This window comes from Macaca mulatta, chromosome 9 (assembly GCF_049350105.2).
Source record: "Macaca mulatta isolate MMU2019108-1 chromosome 9, T2T-MMU8v2.0, whole genome shotgun sequence".
In the NCBI taxonomy this organism is placed as follows: domain Eukaryota; kingdom Metazoa; phylum Chordata; class Mammalia; order Primates; family Cercopithecidae; genus Macaca; species Macaca mulatta.
This window is the reverse complement of record NC_133414.1, coordinates 97,299,264-97,314,780: the sequence shown is the minus strand read 5'-3', so window position 1 is coordinate 97,314,780 and position 15,517 is coordinate 97,299,264. Positions and strand designations below refer to the sequence as shown.

Here is a 15,517-nt window from a genome sequence, read left to right as displayed (position 1 = left end):
AAAATAGGAAAGGACTAAAATATATTTGAACTTTATATTTGTATTCAACAAATCTGGGTTAAAAACTAGGCTATATAATATTGGTAAGACTACCAGATAAAATACAGGACACCAGGTTAAATTTGAATTCCAGATCCTAATAGATGATTTTTAATATAAAAAAATTGGGAACATATTTATATGAAAAAATTTTTGTTATATATTAGAAATGCAAATTTAACTTAGAGTCCACTGTTTTTATTAGCAAAATTTGGCAACTACAAAAAATTGGATCTTAGTTTTGTCCTATGTCACATGGAAAGAGTTCTACTCAGATCATTGGTTACTCTGAGGATTATAGGAGAAAACCATCATAGATAGATTTTCTGTGAAGTTACCAAAGCTTGCACTTTACCTCCTCTGCATGGCCTACATACACAGTCTTATACATAGTTTTATATTTATAAATTTCTTAAACCTTCTCTTTGTCCTTAATTATATAAGCTTTGGAACTCTCAAAACTTCCATCTGCTTTTGGAAAACGTATTACTGTTTATCTATTAGCTTGCACATAGATGGCACTCAGTAAGTCCCCTTTTCTAACAAAAGGGATGCTATGAAGTTAATTCCTCTCTTGTGAATAAGACAGTTGATAGTCAAATGGCTGTCCTCACATCAGACTTCTGTATCCCTAAGTTCCAAAGTGCCATCCTCTAAAATGTGGCACAAGTCTCCCCTCTATCCCCAGATTGCCAACACCTTCTCCATACTCTGTGAATGAGCAAGCATTAAGCATCGATATTTCCAGAAATTGACAGTTTGGGGCTCCCATTTGATGAGAGCTTTGGAAAGTCTGCAAATAACAATCAGTGATCCTGACTGTTTGCTACACAGGGGGTTACTCTACTGAATTTGCAATAAAGGCTGCTCGGGGCCTTAGGCAGCAGACTCCATTCCCATGAACTTGGCTGCTAAACAAACTGTCAGACTCCATCTCTCCTGGAATCAGGCACACATATGTAGATGACCAGGCATTTCAAACTCATTAGTCACTGGGAGCTTACGTTAAATATGATAAAGTCAAAGAATCCATTCCCTCAAATCTGTGCAATGCTGTCATTTTTCCCTCTTCTTCACAGATATCCTGCTTCCCATTAATAGTTACTAATCATTCACTGTCTACTTCACAAGGAACCATGAGGAAAATTCCTCATGCATCACAGGAACAGGAACAACTGTGCTGTCTCTCAAAGCAGTGTGATTTTGGTCAGTAACATGAGTAGTCTCATGACTAATTGTGCTTTCAAACTATATTTGCCTGGATTATTAGGATAGTCTGTTCAAAATTACCACCAACATGCAGGAACCTATCAGAATCCTAAGACCAGCATGGCAGGAACCAACATTACTGCTTTAATATATATTTTCTTCCAGCCTATCATTCTTCTTGCTTTAATTTCCACAGATTGGTCTGTTTTTCTTCCACTGGTATGTATATATTTCTGGAGACTATCTCAAGTTCTCTTTTCAAACTAGAAGTATTACATAAATACATATATAAATAAATATTTATTTCCAGCACTGAGGGAACATTCTGGTTAAATCTTTGGTCAGGACTTATTTGAATCAAGAGCACTGGAGGTCTGACTTTCCCAACTTAATTCTCTAGCATCGTGTAGAGGTGCAAATGGTAGGTGACATATTATTTGTTAAAATTTTCATATGAAAAAAATATGATTCCATTATATAGGAGGTAAACAAAAAAGTAAAAATAGACTTAATTTAGTTTGGCAGTTATATTAATAAGATGGAATTTGAGTGTTAGTGGAAGGGGTAAAGTTTGATTTATGAGGTACTGGATTAGGTCGAGAAATGTTTTCTTTTCAGTTATTACCACCCCCGGGTGGAGGCCAGTCTAGAAGTGGGGTGTGCAAGGACAGAGGTGATGGCTCTTTATGAGTACCCACAGAAATATAATTATATGAATTCCAAGAAACTAGTAGCCTTCCTTTGTTGGCAGCCAGGTAAGTCCACAGAGACTCGGGAGGGAGTCTACTCTTGGTTTGGGAAATAACTTAGACCAAAATATGAATCATAGTAGAAAAGAGACCAGAGAGGGTTGTTTGCCTTCCCTCATGAAGAAGAATGAGTTTTCAGTACCCTGCTGGAAAAAAAAAAAAAGGGTTCTTTGCATTCATACATGCATTTCTCCTCCTTTTCTCAAGTCAATAACTCTGGATCTGTCTTACAGAAGAATACTGCTATAGCACACTTGCTATACATTTTATTTAATGATAATCCCTCAGTACCTACAAAGAGCAAAATTCCTGCTATTCTGACTGTAAAATACATTTTTAATTGTTAAATTTTATATTAAACATTTTAAAGTAACCCAAAAAAGTGTATTTTGGAAAGTGTTTGGAAAAGGGACATTTTGGAAAATACCATTATAGAATGATATGAATTTTAATGCTGCTATGTTGTGTTGGCAATACCGGAATCTGCAATTGAGAAGGTAATGGATCTTTCATAATCTCGGGGCTATTAACTGAATATGAGACACGCAGAAAAAGAAGAAAATTTGCATCTTTGAACTTGAGCATGGAACCACTCTGAGTATTGTATTCTTTCACTCCATAAAAAGGATCATTTTTAAAATGGACTGGTTTTTGAAACTACATTGGGAGGAAAGAAAAATCAAAAGAAAACATTTGTAAAAATAAACCAATGGACTATTGATCTGCAAAGAATATTTGCTCAAAAAGGTGACAAAAATCAACATGAGTTTTGCTTGCCAAGACCTTTTTCCAACTTTTCACAACAGGTGCTTTCAGGGCTTTGGCAGAGTTTGACACACACACCCAGCCTGGCAGCTCTGTGTTCAGGCGCTTGTGTAAGCACTGGACTCACACAATGGCGTCCCACATTGCTCATTTATGGAATCACAGCAAAAGTTTTACCTTCCTTCCTCTTCCACCGTTATCACTGTAAGTACTGTGAGATGAATATTGTCATATACTAAAATTTACATGTAACTGCATTTTTTGTTAACAGAGACCAAAAGGTGATATAATAAGAAAGCACAGTAACTTATTATATTTTCCTAGTAATTTTAATAAGGAAGGAAAGTGGGACCAGGTGCGGTGGCTCATGCCTGTAATCCCAGCACTTTGGGAGGCTGAGGCAGGCAGATCAAGAGGTCAGGAGATAGAGAACAAGCCTGGCTAACACGGTGAAAAACTGTCTCCACTAAAAATACAAAAAATTAGCCAGGTGTGGTGGCACGTGCCTGTAGTCCCAGCTACTCAGGAGGCTGAGAGAGGAGAATCGCTTGTAACCGGGAGGTGGAGGTTGCAGTGAGCCCAGATTACACCGCTGCACTCCAGCCTGAGGGACAGAGCAAGACTCTGTCTCAAAAAAAAAAAAAAAAAAAAAAAAAAAAAAGGAGGGTGAAAATGTCCATTTCATAGCTTATTCACCTCGGAGATACTATTACTAGGTTGAGGCTGAAGATTGAGGGTCGAAGTTGATGTTGGTTGATATGTAACTGCCTGGAGTCTGAATGGGGAATTAATTTTGCATATTAACCACTATGACTCCACAGTTTGCACTGAGACATTCACTGGCACTTTCAGTTCAGGCATCCTTGGACTCCTTCTGTCCAATTTCCAGGCCAGGATTGAAGTTTGAGGATTGCTGGCAGACTACTATAATCTCTATTTCAGGGAAAGTAAGAACAAGTGTCAGTATGAAAGGAGAATCTCCCCCACAAACTCAGTAACTTTCTTCTTTATATCGATTGATAAAGCAGGCTTTCTTTGTAATTATTCACTCACTGGTGTAATTCAGTTGCTAGCACAGATCTTATTTAAGCCCTATTGACATAAAATGGACTACCCTCTATGACAAAAGTTCTATCAGCAGACAGACATATAAATATATTTCATTGTGATTAGATCTTCACAGTAACTACAATGTAAAAGGCTGTGAACTCTTATGTTACATTAGATATGAGAAAATTGAGGCTCTTTTAGTTTAAATGACTTGTCTCAGTCAATTAGAGTAAAAGCAGCAGAGTTGAGACTCAAGCCCTGCTAGGCGTTCCACCTTCAAATACTACGCTCTTTCATCTATATTATGCAATCTCCTCTTCATTAATAGATATGACACTAAAAATAGTTATTTTACTGGTTGCTGTTGTGGCCAGAAGTTGACATTTCTCTGCTGAAAATTGTTCACACTGAATATATACCCTCCTAGAAGTTACTCTGGCATTGAACTAACCTGTACTGCTTTACCTTTTCTACTTTTTCCTCATCTTTTACTTTAACATCAGAAACTAATAGTAATATTAAGGACATAAATGTAATCACATATTTGAACATAGTTCAAGGGTTACTGAAGAAGCCTCCTTGTTTTAGGATAATTATCAGAGTTCCACTGGCGTTGTCTCCATGTAGGAAGTTCCATAGCCAGTCTTCGTAGATTGGGGTTATCAGTAGTCTTCAAACTTGGGGGTCACAGCATCACAGGAGGGGCTTTTGCTCTAGCCCTGGCTGATTCCAAAGATACTAGAATGCTTAATGCAAGAAACAGATTTAGAAAAGTGAGACAAATTATATCAAAATTTGCCTTAAGTTCACATTTATTTACATGAACATTATTTACTTTGGCATAAGGCATTTAATATTCCCTTTAAAAACCATGGATGTGGATAAGTGAAGTAAAACACATATAGGGAAAAAGGATTCCAACTTATTGCAGATAATTACTTTTCAGGTCAATTTTTATTTCTTTAAACCACTCACTTATCCATAGGAGTCAAGGCTTTGACTAACACAAAGTCTAACGCTAGAAATGGAAAGCAGATTTTGTTCATTTGCATAAAAGATAAAGCCAACCACCAAGAAAGAATTTTGTTTTTCTTATAAAGAAGCCAGTGTTATCCTAAGCCATAATAAGTTTTGAACATTTGGTTTCTTGTTTCTAGGTTATATGACTAATATGAAAGACAATTACTAAATAGTGTAAACTCAAGTTACATCCTTCTATCCTCTCATTTCTCAATATCTTCAAATAAAACAATGCCATTTTGGACACAGGCTAATGGAGCTGGAATGTGCTTCAGGGCAAAGAACTTGGTAAGCAAGGAAAGTCATCAAATTATACCTTTTTTTTTTTTTCAAATTAAGAGAGACTAATGGTGTACTTTTCTGTTTAAGATATGCCAAAAACGAAATTAGAAGATTTGTTGTCTAAATTTTTACTCCTTCAGAAAGTATTTATTCTTCTCATACTTTCTGTTCGAAGTGTGGGTACTATGGTATCCCTGAATTCAAAACGATTTTTATTTTTGTAATTTGCAGTTAAATCTGATCCCAAAAGGCGGTTGTTAAGGATGAACATGGCTCTTTCCACTGAATTTCCAGTAAAATAATTGTAATGGGAATTGATTGGTGGATTAACATAAAAATTAAAAATCCCCTTGTTCTTGCATGGCAAAATAAAGTAAAAATCTCTTATTCTTAACTGCCTTTTCCTGAAACAGTGTATAATTCCACCATTTGTTCTCTTTAAAAGAAAGATTTGGGCTAGAGAGAGACAGCTTAAACTCGTCTCATCTGCTTGCACCGCTCTCCAAGTAGGTAATTGCAGAAAGAAAAGACAATTCTTTGATCTCAGCGAGGTGCTAATTTGTAAGATTTTTGAGCTGTTTGGGCCTTAGGAAGCAGGGATCAGTACGTAAACAATGGCATTTATCTGGCAGCCTATTACTGACACATTACTATCTCAGTACTTATTCATTTACACTGGTGTTTGAAGACAGGACTATGTGTCAATAAAGGAATTAGACCAGACACCTCAGTCCATCAGGTTTATCTCAGTTTGCTGACAGGAACAGTAGGTGACATTAAGCAACAGAAAACACTTCAAAGTTTTCTATCCTTGGTTTTGCAATGAAGACAAACAACATTTACTGCTTTAGCAGCAACAAACAATGAGCGTAAGACTGCAGAGGGAAGATGAAAGAGCACACCAAATTATCAAACACAAAGCCTGCCCCTACCCCGTTTCTACTCATCCCCTGAATTTCATTAGAGCGATTTTTTAAAAAGAGCTTCCAATGATAAGTTGTGTTCATTTGGACCTCTTAGAAGACAATTCTCTTGAGAAGGCTGGTAGAAAATGAATGAATAAGAAAATTTTACTTGACTAATTCAGCAGCTACCCTTTTTTTTTTTTTCTTTTAACCAACTTTTATTTTAAGTTCCGGGGTAGCTGTGCAGGATGTGCACGTTTGTTACATAGGGAAACGTGTGCCATAGTAGTTTGCTGCACAGATCAACCTATCATCAGGTATTAAGCCCGGCACCCAGTAGCTGTTCTTCCTGGCGTTCTCCCTCCCACCTGCCCCAGGCCCCAGTGTGTGTTGTTCCCCCCATGTGTCCATGTGTTCTCATCATTAAGTTCCCACTTATAAGTGAGAACATGTGGTGTTTGGTTTTCTGTTCCTCAGCAGCTACTCTTAATTAAAGATTTCAATATTCATTTATTTAAACATCTTTTCAATAAACAGTTAAGGTGTGTCTGCTGTATACTAGACCCGAATAAAGATGACGCTATTACTTTTACAGATTCCTGGAACTATGAGAGGTAACATGAAGTTATAATATAGCACCATTTTAGGCAAATGCAAGGTTGTATTTGAGGGGCTGTGGAAATAAGGTAGATGAACTATGTCTCAAAGAGATTGCCAAATGCTCAAATGGATTGAGGAATGTTTTTCAATTACACAACATGTAAATTGAAAAACACTTGAAAAAAATACTTTCCAGCATCATCAAATAAAAATTCCTCTCAGATTTCTTCCTCTACACATCTCAATTTGGAATAATTTACCAGTGTTTGGGTATGTCTTACATATAATTTTGTTAAAATTTTGAAATATAGATTAATTAGCTTATTCAGTAAATATTAATTGAATGCATACTGTAGCACACCTTGTTCTAGCCTGACCCAGTGCAGAGAACAAGACAGTCTAGATCCTTGTTGTTATGTGGGATGAAAAACAATGAACTGAAAATGTTGTGATGCCAAAAATTATATAAAGTAAAGGAACAAAGTGGTGGGATAAAGAGTGAATGGAAGGAGATGGAAGTAACATTAATAAAATTGGTACTGTAGAGCGAGTGGTCACGAAAAGAAACTGTAATGATAGGAAGTAATCATGAAGTAAAAGGAACAGTTAGGCAGTGGGAACAACCGATAGGACAATATATTGACATGATGGAAAAACAAAGGGCTGGTCTAGAGAAGGGATAGTGAACAAGGGAGAGAGTAAGGTAGCAGATGAAAGCTGGAGAGGAAAATGGGGGAGAGGCTATACTGAGGAAGGGAGGAGATATTAGGAGATGAAGGCATAGACGTAAAGGAGATCAATTTGTAGGTGATTTCAAGTACTGGTAATAAATTTAGAACATACTCTATTTAGGAGGTATTCTAGTTTTACTCAACCCATATACAACATTTGACCTTGTTAATTTCTCCTTCCTCGTGGAAACCCTTTGCTGCTTGACTTTCAGACACCACAGTCTCCTGGTTACTTCCATCTTCACTGGCTGCCCCTTCTCAGTCTCCTTTGCCGGCTCTTCCTCATCTTCCAGTTTACAATGGAGTGTCTCAGGGCTCCATCTTCAGACTTTTTCCCTTTTCTATTTACATTCACTTCCTCCATGATCTCACTCAGTCTCACAGCTTTCAAATAACATCTGTAACAGAATGACTACCAAAATTATATTTCCAGCCTCTACCTCTCCTTTCAAATCCACATTTAAACATTCAACTGCTTACTTGGCATCTCGGCTTGGATGTGCAATCTGCATCTCGAATACACCCATCCAAAATCAAGTTTCTTGATATTCTCCCCCAAATCTTTTTCTTCCCTCAGACTTCTTCATTTTAAGTAATGGCTGTTCCAGACTTTCAGTTGATCAGACTAAAAACCCTGGATCCATCCTTGCTCCCTCTCTGCCCCTCCTCACAGATGCTGAGCACATTTTTGCATCACCCAGTTCTAACATTTCACCTAAAGTAGAGTTCTAAGTAGTCTCCCCACCTTGGCCTTTGTTACCCTTCAGACAATCCTCACCACATAGCCTGCGTTCCTTCTAAACCCTAAGCCAGAGCCTGTCTCTTCCCTGCTCAACACCATACTCAGAGTCTACAAGATCCTCCTTAACCTAGACTTTGTCATCTCTCTAATGTCATCTTGAATTCTCCTCACCTCTCTCACTCTGCTTCTTGCTATTCCTGTGCACTTGCTCTTTCTGCTCCATGGAATGCTATTACCCTCAAACTCCACCTCCTTTCTGACTCACCTTCTTCAGGTCTTTACTGAGAGGCATCTTCACAATGAGGCCTTTGCTGACAACCCTATTGAAAGTTGTAACGCCTCCAAATCCCCATTGCCTAACTCCCTGCTTGATTTTTCTCCATAGCATTTATCACTATTTAACATTCTATCTGATTCACTTTTTTTTTCTTTGGTTTGTTTATTATCTATCTCCCTTCATTAGAGTGTAAGTTACATTTGGCAGGGATTTTTGTCTGTCTATTCCCTGCCATCTCCCCAGCAATGAGAATAGTACTGGGAACATGCTAATCAGATACTAATATATGTCAAATTAAAAAGTGGGAAGCTTTGCAAAAACTTAAAAGCAGGAGGTGACAAAGTCTGACTGTGCTTTGAGATGATCATTCTGACCACTCTGTAGAGAATGGATTGGGTGAAGCAAGGGTTGGAGTTGAAAATGTAAATAGAAACACCATTTACGAAGCAAGAGCAGAAGTACAAGTAAGAGGTAATGGTAGCTGAGACTAAGTGATATTAGTAGAGATGAGGAGAAGTGGATGTGTTCAAAATTCGTTTAGGGGGCTGACTTAATAACATTTATAATTACTTTACAGCCAGAATACTTCTGGTCATTTCTGTGTTGAACACAGCTATACGGCTTCTCAACTCTGATTGCTTTTTCTCCTTATACAAAGAATACTCAAGCAAATGCTGATAAATTGGTTGTTGGAGAGAGCTTAGGCAGTAATCTAGGATGGCTCCTAGATTTTCAGCTTGAATCACTGGGTAGGTGAAAGTATAATTTACTGAAAGAGAGATAAGGGTAGGAAACAATTTTAGGAATTATTTCATTTGAGGTATCTCTTAGACATGGAATAAACGGCAAAAAGGCAATTGGTTACATAAATATGCCCTACAGTATAGAGGTCAACTATAGTTATACAAATTTGAAAGTCATAACATGTAAATGGTTTTTAAAACCATGAAACTAGATAAGCTAATGCAAGAAGAGAATCTAGTTGGAAGAGAAATGAGGATTCTGAAACATACCTACATCTAGAAATTGAACAGAGCAGTCCAGCCAAAGAGGCTGAGAAGGAACATTCTGGAAGCATGGCATTTATTAAGAGGAAATTTTATTCCTCTCATTAGTAAACATGAATTACAAAAAATAGTAATTATTATATTTTGAATTTTGTATTTAGAAAATGGTGGAGATTTGTTTTCTCTCATTATCTTTCATTTTGCTTCTTCCCACAAAGTCTAAAAGGACTAAAATATTTGCTATTTTGTCCTCATAGAGAAAGTTTGCTGACCCTGCTTTAGACTATTCTTTTTAAGACAAGATCTCTGTCAACCAGGCTGGAGTGCAGTGGAATGATCACAGCCCGTTGTAACCTCGACCTCCCAGGCTCAAGCAATTCTCCCAACCCAGCCTCCCAAGTAGCTGGGACTGCAGATGCATACCACTATGCCTGGCTAATTTAAAAAGAAAACTTGTAGAGACAGGGTCTCCCTATGTTGCCCAGGCTGTTCTTGAACTCCTGGCCTCAAGTGATCCTCCTGCCTCAGCCTCCCAAAGCGCTGGGATTACAAGTGTGAGCCACTGCACCTGGCCTAGACTAATTATTTCATACTGCTGAAAGATAAACTGAGAACTGGAAATTTTAGCTTGCTTTTCAGGGTTAATGAGGAGAGCTATGACTCAAAGCCAGGCCTGAACGTCTGGTTGAATTTCTATGCCTATATGTCATTCTATATCTCTGTTGGATACACAATAGACTAGCAAATATTTATCTCATAAAATATGAAAGAAAATTATATTACTGAAATAATTTTTCAATAAAATACTTAATAAATGCAACAACATTCCAATAGCAGAATATACTCGATTAATAGGATGTAATTTAGTGTTAATTAAAAGAAAGCCATTTGACTTATTTAATTGAAATTTAATTGAGAGAAAGCTATCTGTCTAACTGAACTTTTAAATTTTTTTAAATAGTGTAAAGGATTATGAAAATTACCCAAGTAATTAATGTCAATGAATGGTGTTAAATCCTAAATGTTTAGATAGGTATCTTTTATTGCTTGCGCCTCAAACCAGAGAATTAAGAATAGGTACCAGGGTAAGGTGGGAAATCATTTCGGAATGAGTAGTTGGTACCATTCTTTTCTGACATTCTACGTTCTCCAAATGTCTTCATTTCTCACACACTCAAAACTTACAAATTTCCCATAACCACATTTCTCATACATTCACCATTAACCTTTTGTATTGTTGTTAAATATACACAGCATAAAATGTGTCATCTTAATCATTTTTAAGTGTAGAGTTCAGTAATGGTAAATACATTCACATTGTTGTAAAATAAATCACCAGAAACTTTAATTTTGCAAAACTGAAACTCTATACACATTAAGCAATAGCTTCTCACTTTTTCTTCACACTAGTCTCTGGCAACCACCATTCTGTTTTCTGTTTCTATGAATTTGATGGTTCTAGTTACCTCATATAAGTGGAATTAAACAGTATTTATCTTTTTGTGACTGACTTATTTAATGAATGTAATATCCCCAAGGTTTATCCATATTGTATCACAGGTCAGAATTTCTTTCTTTTTCAAGGCTGAATAATATTCCATTGCATGTATTAAATATACACCACATATTGTTTATCCATTCATCTCTTCACAGACACGTGGGTTGCTTCCGCCTCCTGGCGATTGTGAATAATGCGGCCATGAACATAGGTGCACAACCATTTCTTTTATAACCTGGATTACATATCCTCAACTCTGACTGCTTTTCTCCTCAGAGCATTTAAACTATTTTTCATGATATTTTTGACTCATGAGAAGGATCTTTAAAGAAATGAAAGGGAAGGTACCTCTCCATTAGGAGTGTTAAGCAAGTCTAGGAAACTCTCCCTGTAAATGTCTTTTTTTGCTACCTTGACTAAGATTGGGGTGCCCATCCCTGGACCTATCTAAGAACACAGTCTTATTGAAGAAAGTATGGAAAGAGAAAGGGGTCCAGCATCAGGAAACACGTGTATAGGCTAATTGGTAGATTGATACCTGAGTCCCCAGAAAGCTATTGCAGGAAGATCCTTTTAATAAATTGCTCCTATTTAGTAGTTGGCTGCAGGCAGGGCACAGTCTTGAGCACCTGGCTATGGAACCAAAAGTTTGACCAATGTGCTTAGAAAGTAACAAAACTGTACATTTTTATAAGTACAGCAACCATTATAAGCAAAACTTCTAAAACTTTATAAATCTAAATTTATTATGAACTAGCCATAGGTGAAGCCTCTTTGTGATTAGAAAGATGTGAATTTGAGTCTTGGCCCTCCTGCTAGCTAATGGCATGACTTTTGACAAACCACTGAGCTACACTGAGCCTCCATTTCCTCACCTTTTACACAGAAATAATAATGCCTGCCTTGTGGGCTTATTTTGAGTATTGCAATACAGATCACACTCAGAGAATGGTAGCTCTTTTTTCTACTTTGGTATCTATAATTGTTAATGATAGAGGCTGAAGATCAGGCTAAGGAAACTCTTCTCTTTCACATGGGAACACACAAATTATCAATGCAAAAGAGAAATCTTAATATTAGTAAAAACTGAAGTCCTTCTAACTTAGCATACACATACATGGAATCACAGATGTTACAAAAATGTATCCATGATAAATGTCCTTTCTTCTGAAACTTTAGATGCTAAACATAGGTACTCTTGAAAAAAATATGCATATTCCAGGTTTGTGAGTAATTCAGTATTTATAAAGCTAGTATTTAGACATTAATGCCATTTGGAGAAATGGTACTTTTCCTTCTGTCTGTGCTTAGATTAATGTTATGCATCAGAGTCTAAGAATCCCCTAAATAAATACCATATGTTTCTGAATGTTAACTTTCTGATTCTGCAGCCAATCCTTTTAATGAATTTCAATGCACAATTCAGAGTCAGCATCCTATTTCCTAAAAATCTCATAGTCAAATAAATGGTGGACAGAGTTTCCTTAACGTGTTGAGGGTCCTAATAAGGCACACACAGCTTATTAGTTGCTAATTTTTCCTATTCAGGAATGGATATGACTCAGGTTTTTTTATTTTGTTTTGTTTTTTTGAGACAGAGTCTCGCTCTGTCCCCCAAGCTAGAGGGCAGTGGCATGATCTCGGCTCACTGTAACCTCCACCTCCTGGGTTCAAGCAAATCTCCTGCCCCAGCCTACCAAGTAGTTGGTATTACAGGCATGCACCACCACGCCTGGCTAGTTTTTGTGTTTTTAATAGAGATGGGGTTTTGCCATGTTGACCAGGCTGGTCTTGAACTCCTGACTTCAGGTGATCCATCTGCTTTGGCCTCCCAAAGTGCTGGGGTTACAGGCATGAGCCACGGCACCCTGCCTCAGAGTATTTTTAAGAGAACGGTAAACACAAGTGTAGGAAAATGCAGGGAAATGACCTTTGAAAATGTAAATTTCTCTGGACCTGCTATCCATGTCTCTGCTCCTGTGTCTCCTTACCACCAATGTTTCAACCCTTTAGAGAAACAGAATGGATACAGATTACCTGTTCCATGGTCGTCAAGAATGGGGAAGTATTTTTATGGGGAATGATGGTTCTCATACAACTCAACTCCAATTAATCATCCCATCTACATCCTAAGAGGGAAAGCTGCCTTGATCATCAATAAACTATAGTCCTTTATGGGTATTCAGGTATTATCTAAGAAACTGAAATGGACAGAATGGGACTTCATAAACAAATATGTTTATCCAACATATGTGTGTTGAACACCGGGATATGTTCCATCACCATGGTGAGGCACAGTGATGTGTAGTCCCATCCCAAAGTTTCTTAGTATTATGAGAGAGAAGATGTACCTAATAATAGCTAATACTTATTAGGCACTTACTAAGAACATTCACACACATTAATTTGTAATCAGCACAACAAGCTTTGAAGTTGGTACTATTAGTTTTCCCCCTCCCCACACTACTGAGGCAGCAAGGATTAGTCCTTGCTCAGGGTCACATAAATAACCAGGAATTAAATCTCAGGAAATTTGACCATTGAAAACATAGTGATTCTCTTGCACACACACAAAAGCACTGTGGCAAAAAGTGATGGATATTGGAACATGGGAAGATATATTGAATTTGGGTTTCAGAAAAGGTATCCAGAAGGTTGACCTTCAAATGGGGCTTCGAATGTTAGATAAGACTTGGATGTGAGGAGGAAAGCAAGGAACTGGAGAGGTTCGTAGAAGCTCAAGGTCTGTAAAGATATAGAAATTGCTGTGTTCTGTTGCCGCATAGCATGCATGAGAGATTGTTGGTCATGAAGAGGCAAGTTGCTCCAGCCCATAGAAGACTGCGAAATGCAAGATTTAATGATTATTACATTATTTGGTAGGTAAAGGGCAGTCAGTGAAAAAATCCTCAACAGAAAATGAACATATTTTTAAGAGGCTCTTTAGAAAGATTAAGCTATATGTTTGCAGATGGAATTAGTGGAGAGACAGACTGAAGGCAGGAAAAAGTTAGGATGCTATTGCTAAGCTCTGGCAAAGAATAATAAAGGCTTAAGCTAGAATATTGTTAATGTAGACTGAGAAAGAGATGGATATCAGAAAATACAGATGAGATACAGTATCAACAGAACTGAACACAGCAGCAGATTTCAGCAGAACAGTTCCTGAAATGAGCCTTGAAAGATGTACTTGGTTTTTATTAGGTAGAAAGGAGGTAGGCAAACATTCCTAGTGGAGAAAATAAGCAAATATTAGTTTCTGTCTTTCTTCAACTATTTTGAGAATACCCAGCCTCCAGAATCCTACTCTGGTACTGACTAGGATTTCTGCCGTATCAGTCTTGACCTCTCCTAAAAAGATTATGAGATATCCAGTGGGTACTCATTATAGACTTGATGATTTTCAAATGGAGAGAAGAATTGTGGATTATTGGAAGTTATATATTCATGTCTCCTATGTAGTGAAGTGATTTTTAATGCTGAATCAATGTTGGGATTTTTTTATTTCTCTTTTTTTTTCCTTTTATTAACATCAGAAGAGTCTTTCAGAATGATTACTAATGTCAGATATTTTAAGGGATTAAAAGTTTCTTTTTTTCTCACAGATCAACACTGTTCTACTGTTAAAAGTTAAAAGAAATCATGCAACTATGGCTAATATTTATCCTACACAGATTGCTTTTATGAAAGCATCTCTGTATGCATAAAACTGCTCAAAATTGGGAAAATACTTACACAGCAGCCACCTGGTTAGAGTGGCTACAGAATATACAAGCATATAAAAGCTATTTTATGTACTTTGCATTTTTAAAATAACATCTATTACTTGTGGTTAGTGATCTTTCATTGCCTTTAATTTGTGGACACTTTCTAACCACCACTTGTGGGTCTTCAGGGAGCAAACCCTTTCATAGAAACTTTTATTTGCCACCATGAAGACTGTGAGGATAGAGAGACAATTCAATATTTATTCTGTATTTAACAACATACTTTGAGAGTTGAAGCAAGGCTTTCAAAACGTAAAGTAATCCTCAAATCCAACAACCCTCTAGAATTCTGTGGAGAATGGGACAAATGGGGATGTTACAAGTACATCAGGTCTAGGAAGTACTTCCCAGCATATTTCACAAAAGAATGACTTGAAACAATGTAACCCCGGAAAAATAAAGTAAAGCTCTAAGGGAAAAAAATAAAGACTATTGGAGGGCATTCTTATGGGATATAAACTTATTCTCACCCAGTCATTCTGTGTCTCAGTAAAGTCATAGGCCTGACAAAGTCATCTCTTCCATTTTCTAAGTGCAGGACACAGACAGACATTCTCCCCTTCTGAATTCCAGTCATTCCATGTGTAAATTAAAGAAAATTATATCTGATTGACTCACATATATCATGGGGTACTGTGTGGGTCAGAACCAAAATATGATAAGGTATGTTTTATAAACTGTAACATATTATACATAGGTAAGATATTATTACCTTGAAATATAGTTAATAATACCCTATCTTTTCTACTTTGTAGAGCGGTTGTAAAGACAGATATGGTAACAAATACCAAAAACTAAAGGCTTGGAAAGAAAATATATAATCTTTCATTACCTTTTATTTAATTATATTAACATAGTAATAATGAAGAAAACCCA

At 36.9% G+C, this 15,517-nt stretch overlaps 1 long non-coding RNA gene across 1 annotated transcript; it reads right to left on the bottom strand.

The window, feature by feature from the left end:
* Nucleotides 1-3,894: 3,894 nt before the first annotated feature.
* Nucleotides 3,895-8,254, bottom strand: LOC107000207 (uncharacterized). Its single transcript, XR_001447210.3, has 3 exons — nucleotides 8,096-8,254; nucleotides 7,584-7,748; nucleotides 3,895-4,535 (listed from the first exon to the last, which is right to left on the bottom strand). It is a non-coding gene; the product is annotated as an uncharacterized LOC107000207 (long non-coding RNA).
* Between the last annotated feature and the right edge of the window lie 7,263 nt (nucleotides 8,255-15,517).